The sequence below is a fragment of the Lagopus leucura genome, unplaced genomic scaffold (assembly GCF_019238085.1).
Source record: "Lagopus leucura isolate 7727_CA_CO unplaced genomic scaffold, USGS_WTPT01 Super-Scaffold_774, whole genome shotgun sequence".
In the NCBI taxonomy this organism is placed as follows: Eukaryota; Metazoa; Chordata; class Aves; order Galliformes; family Phasianidae; genus Lagopus; species Lagopus leucura.
This window is the reverse complement of record NW_024962258.1, coordinates 887,124-897,963: the sequence shown is the minus strand read 5'-3', so window position 1 is coordinate 897,963 and position 10,840 is coordinate 887,124. Positions and strand designations below refer to the sequence as shown.

The window sequence follows — 10,840 nt, the reverse complement described above, 5'->3', positions numbered from 1 at the left end:
AGTTGTTGCTTTGGTGTTTTTTGTTTGTTTGTTTGTTTGTTTGTTTCCCCACACTATCTGCTGTCTCCACAGTTATCTAGCTAAACAAATTAACAAAGAGAGATAGACTTTTTTTAGGTTATGATTATCTCATCACCAAGGTGACCTGAGCTGAAGATACTATAGTTCCTTCAGCATTAAAATAAGAAAATTACATTTAATAGTTCCTGGTCTTTCATACCTTTTAGCAAATTTTCCTCAAAATCAAGACCACTTGAAGATGTTTTATGTGCATAGTGCTATAGCACTATAGCCGGTTGTGCTATCGTGAGTTCTTATGTGAACAGCTAAGGAGGAATTTTGATGTCTCCCTATAGATATCCACCCTGTAATTATAAAGTCTCTAATCCTGCTACCCTAGAGAACCTATGATGACTGCCTAACACTGATAATCTTGCTGCACAGAGAAAAGAACAGGGTCCTCCTTGCTTAGCACCATAGAACAGAATTGTGTCGGATGCTTTGACTGAAGCTATGAATTCTGTACTTGTTTTGGAAATAGAAACAAACCTCATGGTTTTTCACTGGTATTTTTACCCCTTTTATTAAAATAAGTCTAAGGAAGGCAAATACTTCCGTAACATAAACTAATTTAGGAGGAAGGTAAAATCCGACTGTGCTCAGATATTGCTTAGTTAAAGAGTGAACTGATCCAAAAATTGATGCTGTTGACTTAGTAGAAAATTTAAATATTCAAATTCCATGGTTCAATATGTCGTACCTGCAGCTTGATTTCCCAATACATCCAACTGTTTGTCTGTCTCCTTCAGTTTTAAATTTCTCTATGTTTCAAAGGCAGTGAGTTGTACAGACTGCAATGAGAAAGGAGCAGCATAGTCCACCGTGTCAGATAACTACCATGTTAGTTCAACATCATTTTTTTTCATCCACAGAAGACTAGGCCTGCCAGAACTCTCATCATAGAACAGCTGATTTTAAAATGATACAAGCATCCTAATTAGCAGAGGAGTTGAAAATTCAAAATATAAACTTTCCAAAATAAATAGGGTGGTATAATTCATTTGCAGAAGATTGATTTTTTGCCAACAAAAATCTGTCTGGGAGTTATTATAGGAATTATCTCGATACTTATCTTCATTCTGTTTCAGTAAGAGCACCTGTAATATTTTATTGATGTAACTAGCAAACCAGATGGCAACTTTACTAAATCTTGGAGAAAAAAAATAATTGATTTTTGTGCAGTCATTATGTATGACAACTAGGAAATTTTAAACTGGATATACATATTGATCCAGTCAAGCCATCTTGTTATGTATGTTGATAATCTGCTATCCTATAGGTTGCTAGATATTTTTCTGTCTTTCAGAAACTACTAGCTGTCACCATGTCTTTTATTTGTAAGACTTTAGGAGAATGTTGGCAGAATCTGAAAGTTCTGTGTAACTCATACAAGCCTCGCAGATCCTGCTGTAAAAGCCAAGCTTATTTTATTTGTTCTATTACATGTTTAAACCTAATTTGTTTTTTGGCAAGGAAAGGGGACCACATACATGGCCTGAATAATTTTATTTATTGAGCTCTTAATCTTCCCTGGCCAGTTGGATTTCTTATTTAAATAGAGCCAGTTAATAAAGATACAAACCACAATTATCTCACTTAAAACAATTGCTGTAACATGCAAAATTGCTGCTGAACTTTTCTCTTTTTACTGCTTCCCAACACTTTCAAACAAAACACGAATATTTTCTAGTGACAATATTTTAATGTATCGTCTAGAGACTAGGCAGGGAAGAATGTTTTCATTGCAGCAATATCTCATCTAATGTCAATGGAGAAAAGTCTACCAGCAACCATTCTACCTTTATAAGCATGTAAGTTCCAGTATTTTCCACCTACCAAGTATACGGAAAATTTATCAGTCAGCTCTGATTAAGAAGTTGCACCACTGGGCAGATTTGAAGAGACAGCAGTCAGTCCTGTGTGTTCCAGAGATAACATAAAAAATGAGATCCAGTACAGTTAGTTGTCCATGCATAAATCAGGATAGAAAATAAATATGGTGGCAGTAGCCTTGCCTATATCTGCCCTCAGAAAAAGGATTTATAGAGAAACTAACCAACAAAACACACAGAATTTGGCTTTCATATTTTCCCATAGCTTACAGCATATATTAAAGTAAGTCATTGGAAATATTGTAACATGTAACATTGTTATATGTAGAAAACTTACATATTTTGGAAGCTCACTGATGGTGAGCTTTCTTTTTTTTCTTCCTCTTTTTTCTTACTTTTCTTTCTTTCTCTCTCTTTTTTAAATTTCTTTTTACTTTTTCTTCTTTTTCTTTTCCTTGTTCTCTCTCTCTTTCTTATTCCTTTTCTCCTTTTTCCCCTTTTCTCTTTTTCTATCTCTTTTTCCTTTTCTGTTTTTCTGGTGCTTGTTTGTTTGTTTTTGTTTTTCTGTCTCTTATTTTATTTTTTGTTTTCTTTTTCTTTTGTTGTTGAATGAAGACATTTCTGTATAGATTTTCACTGTGAAAAAGTGACATTTTAATATGTGTACATATGCAAACCTGAAGCACGTGAAGAATTTACACATCATAGCACCATGCACATATTTATTATCTGTTATGATCTACTGCATGTTTTCTATTTTCTTAGGGGGAAAAAAAAAAAAAAAAGAATAAAAAGAATAAAAAAGCCCACATTGGTGTCCCTGATGAACTCGTGGTGGATGAAGGTGAGAGGAATTCTTGCAGTAAAAGAGAAAACGACAGCTTGTGACCAGAGATGTATGTTCAGCTGTTGTGGTGCCACAGGACAGTTCCTCATGTGCTGCCGTGATGCTCTGCAGGGGGTGGAGAAGTGCTGCCCTGCCGTGCCTTTATGCAGCTTGACTTCCAGGAGTACCAAAGGATAGAGCTGAACGTCTGCCACAGCTGATGGACCGTCATGATGCTCCAAAGTATCCAGCTACTAAGTGGGATGACACTGGGAGGTCTTCACCGGAAGCCTTGGGGCACAAGTTGCAGAGGTGCAGGGGAAGCAGTGCTTCCTACATTCTTTAAGCAGGCAGCGTGGCCAGAGCAAACCAGAAACGTTCGGCTCCTCAGGAACGACGCGCCTGGACGGCGGAGCGCAGCGCAGCCGCTGCCCGCCCTCCCGCACCCGGCCGCCAGGTGGCGCCGCGGCGCTGTTATGGTGCCTCGGGCGTCCGGCGGCCATCGAGCGGCGTGCTGCGGCCTCCTGCTGCCCTCCTGGGCGCCTCCGGAAAGCTTTGGGGGCGGAGGCCGCCATCTTGCAAGAGCGGCCCGGCCCGGCCCCGGCTGGTGAGGAGCGGGGCGTTCTTCGTCGGTTTCTAGAGAGAGCTCAGAGCCCCGGCTGGTGGGTGAAGAAAGAAGGGTCAGAACTACGTGCTTTGTGAGGCACGTGGGAGTTCCTGCAAAGCAGTCCGTGTTGGAGTAGCTATGGGCTGATAGACAGTAATTTCATGACACCACGGTGATGCGGTTGCCTTTGTACAGGGAGGAGAGGAGCACCGTTGGATGGTTAACTCAGACCCTGCGTCTCAGCATGACAAAGATTACAGTGCAGATTACAGCTGTCAGCGTGTCACACAGATACCTCACCGTTTGTCTCAGAACAGCTACCAAAGAACTGTTGGGATAATTCTGTGACCATCGTACAGGCCTCGTCTGCTACAACTGGAGCAGAACATGGAGGGGAAATCCGTTGAATGCCAGATTGCATGGATGTTTGTGCTGCTGAGCTAGCGAGGGCAGCAACAATAGTGTGTGATGTCACTTCTTATCTCCTGCCTTGCGGTAATCCACAGCTGCAGTTGCTGTGGGATCTGGACATATGGTTAGAACTCATAAAAGGCAACAGTCCGTAAGGTCAATAGACATATGTCTGAAAGGCCAAAGAGTTAATGTGCTGAGAGGTCTGTAAAGCAGGAAGCTGAAAACAAAGTGAGTATCACTGTTTCCAAGAAGGGAAAAAGGCTACATTTGAAAGGCTGGGGAGAAGTGCACTTCAAAAAATGTTTTTTTACAGATAAATATTTTTTTAATTAAATGCAGAACAAAGTTTGTGTGCAGTTCCTTAGTGGAGTAAATTTCATTGAAACAACAGACCACTTCAGTTTTCTAGAAGGTGAGGGAGAGCTAGAAACAGTTTGGGTATCAGTCATATTGTTGACTGCTGGCCCAGTGAATATATTTGGATGTTTCTCACTCACTGACTTCTGCATTTGTCAAAATGTTTGTCTTTACAGGATGTGCACATATACATTGTGAAAACATCAGTATTCAGAAGTGCTGAAGCTACTGTATTAAATACAAATGTACATCAGCATTAGGTATTCGGGACATTTCTAACTTTACTGTGCTGTTTCAAACTCCAGACATAATTCAAAAGTAGAGATAGGTCATTAAACCCAGAGGTTGTTAAGTAATGTTGCAATTTGATCAGAGTTCCCTCTGTCAGATAAAGAAACCATTCAAAATTGGCAGGTAGTGTGGATAGCAGGCAAAATTTATTGGGTTTGATAATTTATTCTGCTCCTGGTTTGCTGGCTTCATCTTGGACTTAGTGCCAGAAGGTGCTATAGATAAAATATAGAAAATATAATATAATATATAACTGTAAGAAGAATTCTGAGGAGGGGGCTGCTTGTTTGGATGCCTTTGACTTTGTTCGGCCTTGGAAGCCAGGTTGCCAAACTGTGTTTCTTTTCCTACTGTCAGCATGTATTTCTGGTCTACTGCAGTGTGCAACAGTATGAAATCCTCAGACCTGTTCGTCCTTACTGTCCTTTTAATTCTCTTTTGTTGCCTTTTTGTCTAAGTCCTCTTTTATCTTCTTACTTGCAGAATACTAGAACCAATGTTATCACTCAGACTAAGAATAGAAGCAGGTGACCTTGACATGACTCTTCAGACATTTAGAAATCCAGTTCATGTTCTTTCGATAATCTATACAGATTCTCTGCCATTTATGTCTCAGATATAACCCCTAACTTTTCTTCCTTCCTTCCTTCTTTCCTCCCTCACTCCTTCCTTTCCTTCTTTCTTTCTTTCTTCACTTCTTTTTGTAACTTGCTTCGTATCTTTTTCTTTCCTTTGCAGACTCTGCGGCCCTTCATGTCAACATTTAATATTCTGCATTTTCTACCATCTGTTAACACATCCCCTCCTTGTTTCAGATATATTGTGTAACATATCCTCTTTTCCCCATCACTATCTCTGGTTGCTTTCTATCTCAATTTTGTCTGGAGTAGAATAATTTGTTCACTAAACTATGTATTAGAAGTTTTCTGCAATCTATGTCTTTCATTATTTGTTCAGCGTATAGTTTTCTCCTTAAAGCTGGTGGATTTAGAGAGTTGCAAAGCACGTTAACCACAAGCAGTCAGCCACTGAGACTCAGAAACATTTTACCACAGTGGCTGTGCATCATAATCTATTTATTTTATAGTTATCAAAGTTCTTCTGTACCATGCATATCGTTGGGAAGTTGACTGGAAAGTTTACTGGGAGCACAGCTCAGGTAGCAGCTGGGATAGCTAGGGCTACAAAATGAAACAGTGGCTGTCCTTGAAAATAGAAAACTGCTTTACAAAAATACCGTTCAAAATAAAATAGCACCTGAACTATGCTTTCCTATATTTTGATGATATTATATGTTGCATGGTATCCTACTGCTAAATGCAATGCTGCCTTTTATAGGCAGAACACCAGAAGCAGTTCTTGCACGTGTGCTTTGCTATAGATCTGGTCTAACAAACTCTCAGTTCCCAAAACATGAAGAGGTCTTTTTGAACATCTGTTCTTTCATCATGCAAATACCCTGGTATAGTTACAGCTAATTCCCTCTGAATAGTACTGCTGTATTCAGGAGCAGTGGCAGGACGCTCAAGCTACTAGTCTATCCATATTCACAAAAACATGAAGAATAATAGATTTTTACAGCTGTTGCTTTTGGCATCATTTCTGCAGATTAAACATGTCTTTTAATCATGTGGGGTTTTGTAATAGGACTTGTTTTAGGACTTTGTACTTGGTTTCTTACATAAGTTTTGCTTGCAGTGTAGGTAGAAACTAAGGAGGGAGAAGTGATGAAAAAAGCATGATCTGCTACTTGCTGTGGGAAAACAGCATCTCATTTTCAGTGCTTGTGTCCATGAATAGTGATGTCCTTGTGACTCAGCACTGCTATACAGGAAATTACTATTTAGTTTTAAGGAGCATATGTGCAAATGTTATGTTCACCAGAAATAAGACAGTACTCTATTTAAATCTACAACAGGTACAAACTTTACCTTGTTCCTAATGTACTGTAAATTTTAATTACATAAAGATTCATTTGTAATAAAAGAAAAAGTGTTTGCAAAAGTTACCATTCAAATGGAGAAAAGAGCTCAGTGATATAATGCTTTATAAAGGTGTTACCTCTTCTGAAAGTTCTTTGAACAGTTTTGAGTAATTCTACTCCTTTTCTCACAATAGCCTAGCAGAACACGTTCTGAAGGATTATTTGCTCTTGTTTTTCCTGCAGATTATGCAAATCTAGCAAGATGTGGAACCTGCCCCCAAAGAATCCATAAAACACATGGAGTACTGTCGTCGTTTTAGTTACGTGACATTCTGCAAGCTTGGCTTATTTCTTTTAAACTGAGGAAAAAGCTTCTGCATACCAAAGCCAGAAAGAAGTGTGCATAGGTGGACGTAAGTGTTTAGGCTTTAGAAGATGTGGGGGTAAAGTGTAATAATAACACCTGGAATTTAGACATGTGGCTAACTTTGCTCAGACTTGCAAGAGGATCAGGTGGTGTTGTGAGATTTCTTTGTTAGTTTCATTTCTGTGTGTCAGCCATACCAATCTGTCTTTGGATCAGTACACTCTGAACTTTGAAGCAGAACTGGGGTATACTTTAGCTGTAATGTGTTGTAAGTCCTCCCAGACCAGCTTTTTGTGAGGTAGCTTGGAATCTGAAGGAAGGTGGCTGAAGCCAATCTTCCTATGGTTTGTTTTCTCTCATGGAGTTCATTTAAGGTAGTTTCTGATACATTGAACCTTCTTCTTAGTAAAACAGATCATTTTTCTTAAGCAGCAATTTCTTCCTACAGCCATTTGCTGCAGTTGTATTTTATTTTGAAGGAACAGTTACTGCTGTCAGAGCATAACAGTTCCAATGACCATTTTTAATTTTTGTCCACTTAGAGGTCATTTGACTTTGCTATAATGTAGCCTGAGAGAGGAGTTTTACAGCCCAGAGAGAAGATGAGCAGGAATTGCTCCCAGAGATCAGATGTTATGTAAGAGCTGTGATAAAATACAATATTTCATATAGATCCTCCTTACCTCTTATTTTTCTGTCAATATAAATAAAATCCTTTACTGGATTCTTCAGACAAGAAACACAGTTATTCCATCTGGTATGTTGCAAGCACTTTACAAAAAGTGGTGCAAATTGTGATATATCTCTTAAAAAAAAAAAAAAAAAAGCAACCCTATATAAGTTACACACAAACATAATAAGCATATACACGTGCAAATACAAGCTCATGTCACAAACTAGCTTGTTCAGCATCTCAGCTGTCAGTGTGACAATGGTTAAAACTCGCAGTAAACAAGGAAATTCATTTTAGAAACAATCTTTTCCTATCTGAGCTATTCTGACCTACTCCTATACTTTGCTAAGAGGCTTCTCTAAAAATTACCTCTGCTCTCATGTCTAAAAGGAAAGGTAAATAAATCTTCACTCACTCCCCCAACAATGAGTTGTAGAAATTGGAATGACTTCCAGAAGCAATGTGAGGTCAGATCTCCCCATTGGTTTTACTGCCTCCTAAAGTGTCATAGAACTCAGCACAAGTTAGAGCTTAGGAAGTGCTGTGTTCTGCCCCTGCCCTAGTAAGACCAACAGGCCTCAGCGTTGGCTCTTGATGGACAATGTTTGTGCAAGATCACCGTAAGTAAAAGCAGTCTTACAGCTTTCTATACAACCTGGGCAAACTGCAGAATTTCTGTGCACTTAGACATGAGATAGTAACTGAAAATCCATGGCTACTTTTTTTAAATTTTTGCTGAGAGAATCATATGTTTTTTTGATACTGAAGTAGTCTACATTTCCTGTAATGTAGGAGAAAAAAGAAATAAAATTTTGTATTCCAAGGCTGGCTGGGGAACAGCAAGATGACAGAAACAATTCTAAATTTGCACTATTTACAGTGAAGCAAGAATGATATTTACATTCTCACCCAAGGGACTTTGGCTTTTCTTTTCACCTTTGGCTTTCCTTAACTGTTGCAAAGAACTCTCCTGGAATTTCCATTATCCATCTATCCTCTACACCTGGATTGCCTGTCAGCTGTTGAAACCTCTGTAATACATTTCAGACAGAAGTTTGACAATTGAAATAGGAGTTATGGTTGCAGGTAATCTACCTTGTTCTTGGTCTAGAGAAGCTATGAGTTAAGGATGCTTTCCAGAATCTGGATAAGCATTGCCTTTCCCTCATCTAGAATATCTTTACTGTGTCCACATTTACACATTTGCTAAACAGTGCAAATTTGCATAGGTGAGTCTGTAGAAGACAGATTATATTCCTGTTTTGGAAAAATCTTTGGCTTTCTTCATCTGCTCAAGGATTATTCTCTCATGTTTTTACCCACCTCTTTTCCGTAACACAGACTGTGAGTGAGTGAGAGAATTAGTTTTAGACAAGGTTGTAACAAAAAATCATTCAGCTGATTGATGGTTCCTTGTAAGGAACTCTGGGTTAGAATGTGTCTAAGATTTGTTTAAATTGAAGTAGAGGCTGTGCCTCCCTGAGAGGAAGAAACTAGAATAGCAGTAAAATGTCATATAATGCACACCTGATGAGTTTAAAATTGGTCCCAAAGGGAAAGGGATTAGAAATGTAATTTTAATCCTTCATTGAAAGAAGCATGGGCAGGCTATTACTTGTGTTACACTATATAGTTTAGTGTCCAAATAGATTTGTTCCTTAAGCTACTACAAAACATGATACATTTTGGGGAACTAGGAAAAAATAGAATGAAATAAAAAGGGAAAAAAAAAAAGGATATGTGCAGGTTTTGCTATATATCACACCCAGTACTCTTTTTTAAGGAGAATGAAGTACTGGTTTAAGTGATAGAGAACAGAGAACATGGGGCAAACAAATTCTAAGCCTGCTTTGATACCAAAGTGAGGTGAGCCATGAATTTCAGTATTTCTGCTCTCCTTACATTAACCTTTGAATCTACAGTCCTCATGCTTCTTGCTGGGAGGAAATTACTTGAAGATGGATACTTTATAATCCTACTCTTCCTCTCCAATCTTTGCTGGTATATTTCCAGAGTTCATTTCTGCAAATGTCATCTTATATATAATGATCTTCACTGAATGGACAATATTTGCAGCAGTTTGAAACCTTGAAAGCCAAGTTATTATGGGAGATAGGGAGCTTAATGTTTTGGTGAATTTAGACTCAAGAATATGTGCAAACCTCTTGGGAGAATTTTACTCCTAGCAGATATATATATTATTGAATTGGGCTGCAGACATTGAACTGTTTTACTTGGAAAGCCTAACTGTATTTGTGTTGCTGCTGACTGCTGAGGAGGTTTTTTAGAGCAATGGATTGTTTTCAGTACTGCTTTCTTTGTTTTACTCCTTGATGACTGTCGAGTTCAGCAATCTTTCTCAGTATTCACATATATAATCTGCTCTTTTATGTTGACCCATGTCAGTCTGATCTTTCTTGTCTTGGATACCAAGACAGGATATCTGTAATCTTCTTTTCCAAAGGTCCTCTACCAGTGAGCAATGCCTGTGATACCCTTTGCATCATTTTGACATCATGCACTTTGCATTATGTAGAGTACATCAAGGAATTTGTGATAAAAAAACAACAAACAGTATTATTTAATATTGATATGATTACGCTGTACCTTATTTACAGAACTCCTAGATTTACCTTGAAATTCAGCTGAATAAATAGTTGATAAAAGAAGTAATATCTTAACGTGAGTGAACTCCAGAAGAACAACAGGAGAAGCTGAAGTTTTATTTCACTACGGTTTCTCCAGATTGACCTGCTTTTTATACTCAGGATTATTAAGAATTATTCATAGAGTCATCGTTGTGTTTCATGCTGGTAAAAAGCTTGATCTGAAAAGGCTGAAAATGTGCTCATCTTTTCTGAACCCACCTTGTAAACTGTAATCTGAATGGCTTCCACCAGTAAAGCCTGAGATAATATAAAGGTTGAAATGATATCAGCCAATAATATGGAATGATATTCATCAAAATGTGCCATGAAGATAATTCATTAGATTTTACAGGGTAGTAAAAGTCACCGAGAGGTGTGTGTGTGTGTTTATATGCATAGTGTGCCAGAGCTGAATAAAAACCCATGTGTGATGAGTGTTTCTTCCTCTGTACCAGCCTACCCACTGAGCTGGTAATTATTCTTGCTTTTTATCTAATCGTTGTAAGACAGCAAACAATCTTTTCTCCTGCTTCTGTCTCTTTCACAAATTACACAAAAGAAGGTCTCTGCATTCTGAATCCATTTTTAATTTCCTTCTATCCTTCACAATTAATTTAAAACATTAGATTATATATATACAGTAATTAATGCTCTTGAAAAAATAATACTGTTTTTATGAGATAGTTATACCAATTTCTTATTCCTTTATAACTGCCAAAAATCTGAGTAAAAAATCCATGAAAGGTGAAGTAAAAAATCACATTTGTTCAATCTGTCAGAATATTCAGGAAGACAAGAAGAAATAGCTAATCCTTACTTCACTCAAATACAGCAAGCCGAT

The 10,840-nt window shown here is 38.1% G+C and overlaps 1 long non-coding RNA gene across 1 annotated transcript; it reads left to right on the top strand.

The window, feature by feature from the left end:
• The first annotated feature begins 3,245 nt into the window (after positions 1-3,245).
• Positions 3,246-10,430, top strand: LOC122176424. The gene is made up of 2 exons (XR_006177737.1): positions 3,246-3,967; positions 6,555-10,430. It is a non-coding gene; the product is annotated as an uncharacterized LOC122176424 (long non-coding RNA).
• Positions 10,431-10,840: the final 410 nt, after the last annotated feature.